The sequence below is a fragment of the Chenopodium album genome, chromosome 3 (genome assembly GCF_948465745.1).
Source record: "Chenopodium album chromosome 3, dcCheAlbu1.1, whole genome shotgun sequence".
Lineage (NCBI taxonomy): Eukaryota > Viridiplantae > Streptophyta > Magnoliopsida > Caryophyllales > Amaranthaceae > Chenopodium > Chenopodium album.
This window is the reverse complement of record NC_137836.1, coordinates 918,120-927,177: the sequence shown is the minus strand read 5'-3', so window position 1 is coordinate 927,177 and position 9,058 is coordinate 918,120. Positions and strand designations below refer to the sequence as shown.

Below are 9,058 nucleotides of genomic sequence, written 5' to 3'. Positions count from 1 at the left end.
ATCAATTAAGATATTAAGAAAATATGATTTTCCTAACTAATATACCAATATCTAAGATATTTTAAATCAATGTAGGTAAATTTTCACAAAAAGGATTACATTAGAAATGAGATAGCATTTCACTATTTTACATGTCATCATATACTGATTAAGTTAGTAGATATAGATCTGATTAAGTTAGTAGATATAGATAGCATTTCCCTATTAAAATGAGTTGTAGTTACATTATCTTCAGGATATATTATAAATACCAAATAATGTGATGTATTGTATTGTAACATTCTATTGAAAAACTACTTTTTTTTTTTTTTTTTTTTTAATCAAAAAATAACATTGATCCGTGATTACACCACTTCCTCTGCTTTGGGTGACTGTTCTTTTTTGAAATTTAATATCTTAGTTTTGATTTTGATTTTTTTTAAAATGGGTTTTTTTTGTTAAAAAATCACGTTTTATTAGCTTGTTTTTGTTTCTTGATTTTGTTACCTGGGTTTAGCTTTAGCCGCGTAAAGCAGTGTGGTAATACTATCACCAATTTATCAACAAAAACTTTAAGATATGAATTTTTAACATCAAAAAATGAGACTTGGAAGCGAGAAATTATGTCTCATAATCATGATGATCATGATCATGATCATTTAACCCCAACTGATGAAGTTGCGTGGTCTAATTTAATTCCTAGGAAACTATTATTGAGGCAAGAAGATGAATTTAATTGGAATGTTTTGTACAAGAAATTAAGTACTCTAAACATAATTTAAAGGGTAATTTTCTTAACGAAGTTCCACTTCATAATGTGAGATTAGACCTTCAATCGTTTTATGGGAGAGCACAACAAACAAATTTGGAGTATTTGTTGCTGTTGAATGTCGATAGCTTGGTATGGAGTTTCAGAAAAACTGCTGGTTTGCCAACACCAGGAACTCCTTATGGTGGTTGGGAAGCACCTGATAGCGAGCTTCGAGGCCATTTTGTAGGTCAGTATATGATTTCATATTATTCATCTTGTTCATTTGGAATCTGTTATTAATTATATGTATGATGTATGCAAGGCCGTCTTAACCAATTTAGGGGCCTGTGCTATTCTTATAAATAAGGCCTTATAAAAAATACTTCGTAATAATAGTTGATTTTTAAATTATTTTGTCATTCATATGAATTCCAATGCCCCTTAAAAAAAAACACTTAATTCCAACGGAAAAAAAAAAAACTGAAATCTATTTTGACAAGTAACCATGATTTAATTGAGGAGAAATTGAAGCAATTTTTCAATTATAAGCAATTTATAAGGATTGACAGATCCGGAATAGTTTGACATACAAACTGAAAAGGAAGGTCAAGAGAGTTTCAGTTTTAATGGAAATTTTGGGTTAAACTAAGAAAAAAAAAATTGAAAAACTAGTTATAAACGGGAATATAGAAGATTTAAGAAATTTTATGGAAACTTGCAGCACTATTAATGGATTTGGTGGGGGTAATGAAAAATTATCTAGAAATCAGGAAATATAGGATCAATTTTCTTTGATGCGTGATGGCGTGAATACTGAGAAAGAAAAGTTCAGGGAATATTTTTTTTTTTTTTTTTTTTTTTTTTTTTTTTAAATATTATCTACTGGGCTCCGAAAACAATTGGGCCCTCATAATTAAGGGGCCTGTGCTAAGGGTGGCCGGATGTATGATAAGTTGTTTTCACTAAACGGCATATTCTTAGGTGCACACTCATGCACCTAGAAATAGGTGTAACAATAGCACAAATATAAACATTAGCTTTCTTCTCCTCTATTTTTCTCCTTCATTTTTTATTTTCTCTCTCTTCTGTTTTTTAATTTTCCCCCTTTTTTACACTTTTTTGATTAAATTTGTTTCTTACAACATGAAAGTAGATATTAAGTATGAATTTTTGTGTGAATTTCGATTTTGTGCTTTAATTTCGATTGATTAAGGTTTATATGAATCTTTGAATTCACAAATTATACTCGGTTTTTTCTCCTTCCTTCTTTAATTCCTTTTTCCTCTATTTTTTTTTCTATTTTTCTCGTTTTTTCGATTCAACAATTGAATTTGTTCCTTTCAATATGGAATTGGTTGTTTATCTAATTTTTTTAATTCATATGAATTGAATTTTTTTTTTCTTCGATCAATTTCATCTGTGTATAAATTTCATCCGATTTTCTAGCATTTTTTTTTATCAATGAACATAATCATGCAAAATATGAACATATGCATAGGTTCCCTTAAATGTGAACATTAGCTTTTCAGAAGGTGAACATAGGCATAAAACATATGAACATATGCATTTCAGAAAGTAAACATAACAATTCAAAATATAAACGTAAGCATTGGTTTCCTTAAAGTGAATGTAACCATTTAAAAGGTGAATATATGCGTAAAAAAATATGAACATATGCCTTTAAGAAAGAGAACATATGCATAAACAGACTTAATGAGAATATTTATGAACAACAAATATTTACTATGAATATATACATTATGAACATATAAAATATTATTATGAATATAAATGAATATAAGGCATTTAATTGTGAACAAAAAAAATTGAAGAAATAAAAAATAATATGATTATGAAACATATGCATCATAAGTATTAAAAATATGAATATATGCATTCAAAATATGAATATATGCATTCAAAATATGAACATATGCATTCAAAATATGAACATTATATGTTCATATTTTGAATGCGTATGAACATAATTAAGCATTTCAGAAGGTGAACATATACATAAAAAATATGAACATATGAATTAAGAAAGTGAATATAAGCATTTCAGAAAGTTTACAAAAGGATTCAAAACATGAACATAAGAATTTAAAATATGAACATATGCATTTCGCAATGTGAGCATAAGGTATCCGTTTGATTTCACTATTTTTTTTTTTTTTTTGACAATTCCAATAAAAATTTCGAACAATAGAGAGTATCGAATAAATATTCAAACAAAATTAAGTGATAATCATATAAATTCAAACAAAACTAAGTGAAATTTACATAAAATTGCCTTTTTTTTTAGGGAGTTTTTTAGTAAGGAAATGAAAAAGAGGAGAGAGAAAGTGAAAAAGAGGAGAGAGAAAATCATATAGAAGAAAAAAGTTTTGAGTTTGGAGGTGACGTTACATTCATTGGGTGAGGGTGGGTGTATTGGGTATGAGTGGGTGTATTGTTGTTTCCGTGTTTTTAGTTTTAGGGTTTTTTTTAATTGGGTTGTGTGTAATTGGGCTGCATTGTTACACCTATCGAAGGTGCACAAGGGTGCACCTTAGACTAATTGTCACTAAACTAGTAGTCATTAATGATAACAATGATTCGATTTACCAATTTTTGAGTGATGAATGTGTATTGTTGACACTGTGAGTACAAAGTAATTTGAACATGTTATATTATCATATACTAGTATTTTCTTTGTACGGAATTAATAGTCACGTTTCTGTTATGAATGTCCATGAAAGTTACGTCATCTTCTTGAGATTAGTAATGGCTATATAAATAATTGAATGATATGGAGGAATGGAAGAATTTAATTATTATTATAAAGGACAATGTGTGTGTATCATATCATTTATAATGATAATTTTGTTACTAATCATCTGGGGATATTTCATATATGGACCCTAGGCAAAACAAAAGACAAGGGCCTTATATAATATGAAACGGTTATTTTAACAAGTGTTTCGTGAAATTATGACCCTTGTTAGACATTACCACATTCTATGTAATCGAGTTGAAATATTATAAATAAGTTCCATACTTAACAGTATCAAACAAAACTTAATTCGAAATAACTTTACTTTTAGGTTCACTCCCTATCAAAACTCTTATTATATACTGCGTAATATATTTGCCAAATGAAATAGCCACATACTCCATTTAAAATATGCATAAAGCTTAACCATTTAACTTGAAAACTCGTTAGAAAGACTGTATGATAAATGTCTTTATCTAAAAGTTTTTTTTTTTATTATTTTTTTTTTATTTTTATTTATATACGGAGTATATTAAATAAATAAAAAATTTATTAAACAGTGCATTTATCAAAATTTGATGAAGTTTTCGGATGAGTATTAGGGGGTGTTACATACCTTTCAATCATGATTAACAATATAAATTATTTGTCATGTATCCAAATCAAGTTATGGAGTATGATTTATACGTTAAGCAAAATATAGTCATGTGAGATTTTGTTAGATTCGTCTCATAAAATACTTTCACAATATCAACTTTTTATAATTTTTAATCTTACACAATTATAGATATTTAGCATATAAAATGTGCATTGGGATGTGCGATTTCCTTCTTGTTGCAATATTAATAGGAACGGAGGAAGTATATAACATGGGAGCTAAAAAATAAAAAGGCTGAAGAAGTGAATTGGCCTCCTAATCTAGGGCCTTTTGGAGGTTAAATTTGACAAGTGGGCTGGACTAATCCATGAACAATTACTTACAAAATAAGCAAATTCGTCATTTAATGTTTATTACAAAAGGCAATACATTTTAGATTGTTTTCTGAATTTTTAGGCAATTATACGTATCTAAATTTTTGATATTCATGGTGTAGGTCATTACTTGAGTGCAACTGCGCATATGTGGGCAAGCACTCATAATGAGACTATTAGAGCAAATATGGGTGCATTAGTGTCTGCCTTTAAGGAGTGTCAAGATGCAATGAAAACAGGATATCTTTCGGCATTTCCAACTGAATTCTTCGACAGATATGAAGCTTTGCAATACGTTTGGGCACCGTACTACACTATTCACAAGGTACGGATTGCATGTTCTTATAGATTTATAAGATGATTTAATTTCTTTCATTTAATCTCTTTTAACGGTAGATAATTGTTTATATCATTGACAGGTTATGGCAGGGCTCTTGGATCAATACAACTTTGCTAATAACACTCAAGCCCTACAGACGGTCACGTCGATGGCTAATTACTTTTACCTTCGGGCTCAAAATGTAGTAAAGCAGTACACTATTGAACGGCTGTATGATGCACAAAATGAAGAGACCGGTGGCATGAATGATGTCCTTTATAAGCTATACACCGTCACGGTTGGTTATTTTTTATTTTATTTTATTTATTTATTTATTTTTTTTCACAAGTTATTACTAGTGGCCAGACCTAAGTTGCATGATGAGTGTCTTGTTTAAAAAAATTTAAAAGAGAAAACATATAGCAAAATTAAGCTTAACATGATTTTTTATGTTTATTAAGGAACATTCTAATTAGAATGATAATGTGCCTTATAAATTTGCTTCGACTATAATTTGTTGATTATTTGGTGTGGCTGACATATACTCTTTGAGAAGGATACAAATGTTAAGCTAAGATAATTTAATTATTGAAATACGTTTGCATATTACAGATTTAAAGTAGTTGAAGTTCTACAATCCATTTCTTCACTCATTGCTGCTCGGATCTTAACTCTTTAACTTTTTTGGGTTGTTTACAGGGTGATCAGAAGCATTTATTGCTGGCTCATCTGTTTGATAAACCATGCTTTTTAGGATTACTTGCAATGAAGGTACTAAATAAGCTGTTAGAGGTTTTCCCTATCTTGTGTGCATTTATCTATTGAATAGATTATTGCTCAACACTACTTTCCCTATTTTTTGTTGTGTAGGCTGATGATCTCTCTGGTTTTCATTCAAATACTCATATTCCGATTGTTGTTGGGGCTCAAAATCGGTATGAAATCACCGATGATGAACTATACAAGGTTAGTGGCTACGTGCATTGCAGTTGGTTGTTATACTTAGTTACTAGATATCTTATAAGGAAAGGTTTGCTTTCCATTTATTGGCAATGCTTGCTTTTAATATCAATAATTTTTTATTATTCAGGAAATGGGGACATTTTTGTTTTATGTTGTAAACTCTACCCACAGTTATGCAACTGGGGGAACTTCATATAATGAGGCTTGGTACATGTGCTATCCCTTTGTCTTTCTTTAATAATTGCTTATTCATAATAATTGCTTATTCATAAAATGGTGATTTCTTATTAGTAGTATTTGTTCTTACCAGGCAAGACCCAATGAGGTTAGGTGACATCTTAAACGTTGAGAATGAAGAGTCTTGCACAACTTATAATATGCTAAAGGTATCTTTGTGTAATACAATGCTCTTTAGCTCAATGCTTTAATCAATTCAATGCTAATCTTTCTAAAATTCTCTCTGGGAATTTGAATTTTAGGTTTCGCGTAATCTGTTTAGATGGACCAAACAAGTGATGTATGCAGATTACTATGAACGAGCACTCACAAATGGTGTGTTGGGTATTCAAAAAGGAACCGAGCCTGGTGTCATGATCTATATGCTTCCTCTAGGGCATGGAGTTTCCAAAGGAAAAAGTTTTCATGGTTGGGGTGATCAGTTCAACTCTTTCTGGTGCTGCTATGGAACAGGTACGAACTTTTAAAGTGCTTTCATTGTGAATTTTTTTACAAAAGGGTTAACTAATGTGATTTTCTTTGTGCCCATCTTTTGTGTAGGAATCGAGTCATTCTCTAAGTTAGGAGATTCCATATACTTTGACGAGACGACGAATGTACCTGGGCTCTATGTTATTCAGTACATACCTAGCTCACTCGATTGGACTGCTGCACAAATCTCCCTAATCCAAGTTGTTGATAATGTTACTTCCTTGAATCAAAGCCTCAGAGTAAAACTCACAATTTCTGCAAAAAAGGTATCATCATATTCTGAATAAAAATAAAAAAAATAAAAAAAATTCAACACTATCTTAGCACTATGAAAGACATTCTAATTCAGAATCCATTATTCAGGCTTCAAAGATAGCTACTCTAAATTTGCGGATACCTTCATGGACATCATCGAGTGGTTCAAAAGCCTCACTCAATGGAAACAATTTACCTTTGCCAAGTCCAGGTCTAATTATGTATACCCTTTATCATTAATGATCATTATATTAGATAATGCAAAATCACGAATTACATCAATAAAATGGGAGATTGACTTTTTAATGGAGTACATCAAAGAAAGGAAAACAGACTTTTTATTTCCTGCTAAAATGTTTTCTTTTGTTGGCCAGGTAGTTTTCTAAACATATCTAAGAGTTGGGTCAATGGCGATGAAATTATACTGGAGTTTCCGCTAGTACTTAGAACAGAGTTTCTCAAAGGTAATTCTTTATATATAATTAAGCTTTTAACATGCGCCCTCTTTTCTGCATATACAACATTTTTTTCCAAACCATATATTTCGTACTTTTGAATAATAATTAAAGGTGAAAATATGAGAATGTGTTTTAAGCCATATTTATTTATAATACTGATCAAAACTAGATTTTAATAATTAAAGGTGAAAATATGAGAATGTGTTTTAAGCCATATTTATTTATAATACTGATCAAAACTAGATTTTAAATCTGAAAACTGATATGTTAAGAAAATTGTTGTTATGCATATTCACATATCTAAGGAAAAGGAAATGGATTAGTATTGTTTTGACTAATAGTTTACAATGACATTTCAGATGATCGTCCTGATTATGCCTCACTTCAAGCAATTTTATATGGACCTTATTTGTTGGTGGGTCTATCAAATGGTGATTATGACATTCAAATAGGATCAGTGAAATCTATTTCAGACTGGATAACCCCTATTCCAGCTGACTATAATTCCCATCTGGTTTCTTTCGCTAAAGAGAATGGAAACACGACATTCTTTCTCTCGAAAGATAACCAAACACTGACAATGTTAGGATCTCATAAAGCTATGAATGATTCATATGTTCATTCTACATTTAGGCTCATTTTGATAGACCCATCTCGATCCGAGTCAGATAAAAAGTGTGGGACCAACAAGTCTTATTGGTAAGGTGGTCATGTTAGAGCCTTTTGATCTTCCAGGCTTGGTGGTCGCTCATCAAGGGGTAGACAAAAAACTCACTATTACAGGGGCAGCTCATAATAAGCAATCTGCTGAATTTTTAATAGAGAAGGGGTTGAATGGAAGAGTTGGAACGGTATCTTTGAAAACCAAAGAAGGTTGCTTTGTGTATGGTGATAGTAGTTTCAAAACTAATCTAAGTTTGAAACTAAGTTGCGAAAATAGGAATTCAGATCCTTCATTTAGGGATGCAGTGAGCTTTGTGTGGAACGAAGGTCTCAAGAAATATAGCCCTATCAGCTTTGTGGCTAAAGGGTTGAGAAGGAGTTATATTCTTGAACCATTATTGGAAATGAGGGATGAATATTATAGTGTTTATTTCAACATAACCATGTAAAAGTTTAATTTTTATATTATACTTAGTAATGTTTTGATTCCTTGAATAAAATTTTCTTCAATATTTCAAACAAGTTTGAGAAATTAAAGAAGCACTCTTATATACAATCACTCTAAACAAATTTGAAATAATCCCTTTGTCTTTTGCCATTTCGAAACAGAGTAGAACTTTACTTCTCTGTTTTCTGAACTTTGATTTATGCTTAAATTTATTATTATTATTATTATTATTATTATTACTTTTTTGGGGAAATGCCTAATTTTCTATTAATGCTTGAGGTCTTGACAGTCAGTGTTATATATCATTTCCACAAGGTTCAATTGTTTCAAGGACCTTCGTCCCCATGTAAGCTCTTCTTTCTTTGGCCAATTATAAACAAACATGCCTACTAAAACAATACTCTTGATTTTTCTAGAATATAACTTGCATAATTATTCAAGCAAAATCTAGAAAACTCTCTTAAAATATCATCACTCCACCGTGAGTTCTTCATTTGTGAATTATATTATAATACGGAGCATTTTTTTTATGGCCGTTTTATACATCATCAATTTCTCGACTAACTACCTTTCCGCTAATGCTCTTACCCTTATAACACCAATGGGTACTCAGGTAGTCATATGCCATACGGGTAGTTCAACAATGAAATTTCTCCAACGTTAAAATTTAATTCAAGAAAAAGGCACAATGCGACAACCTTTCAAATGCTTGGTTATGTTGTGTGAAACTTATCCTATACGGAGTACATATGTATTCCACATTACTACATACCCTCTTAACATAGGA

At 30.6% G+C, this 9,058-nt stretch overlaps 1 pseudogene across 1 annotated transcript; it reads left to right on the top strand.

The window, feature by feature from the left end:
* Positions 1-602: 602 nt before the first annotated feature.
* Positions 603-8,345, top strand: LOC145621705 (uncharacterized; annotated as a pseudogene). Its single transcript, XR_014108519.1, has 12 exons — positions 603-977; positions 4,580-4,782; positions 4,877-5,074; positions 5,476-5,547; positions 5,647-5,742; positions 5,867-5,946; positions 6,050-6,125; positions 6,219-6,429; positions 6,517-6,713; positions 6,811-6,913; positions 7,077-7,166; positions 7,520-8,345. The product of XR_014108519.1 is annotated as an uncharacterized LOC145621705 (transcript).
* Positions 8,346-9,058: the final 713 nt, after the last annotated feature.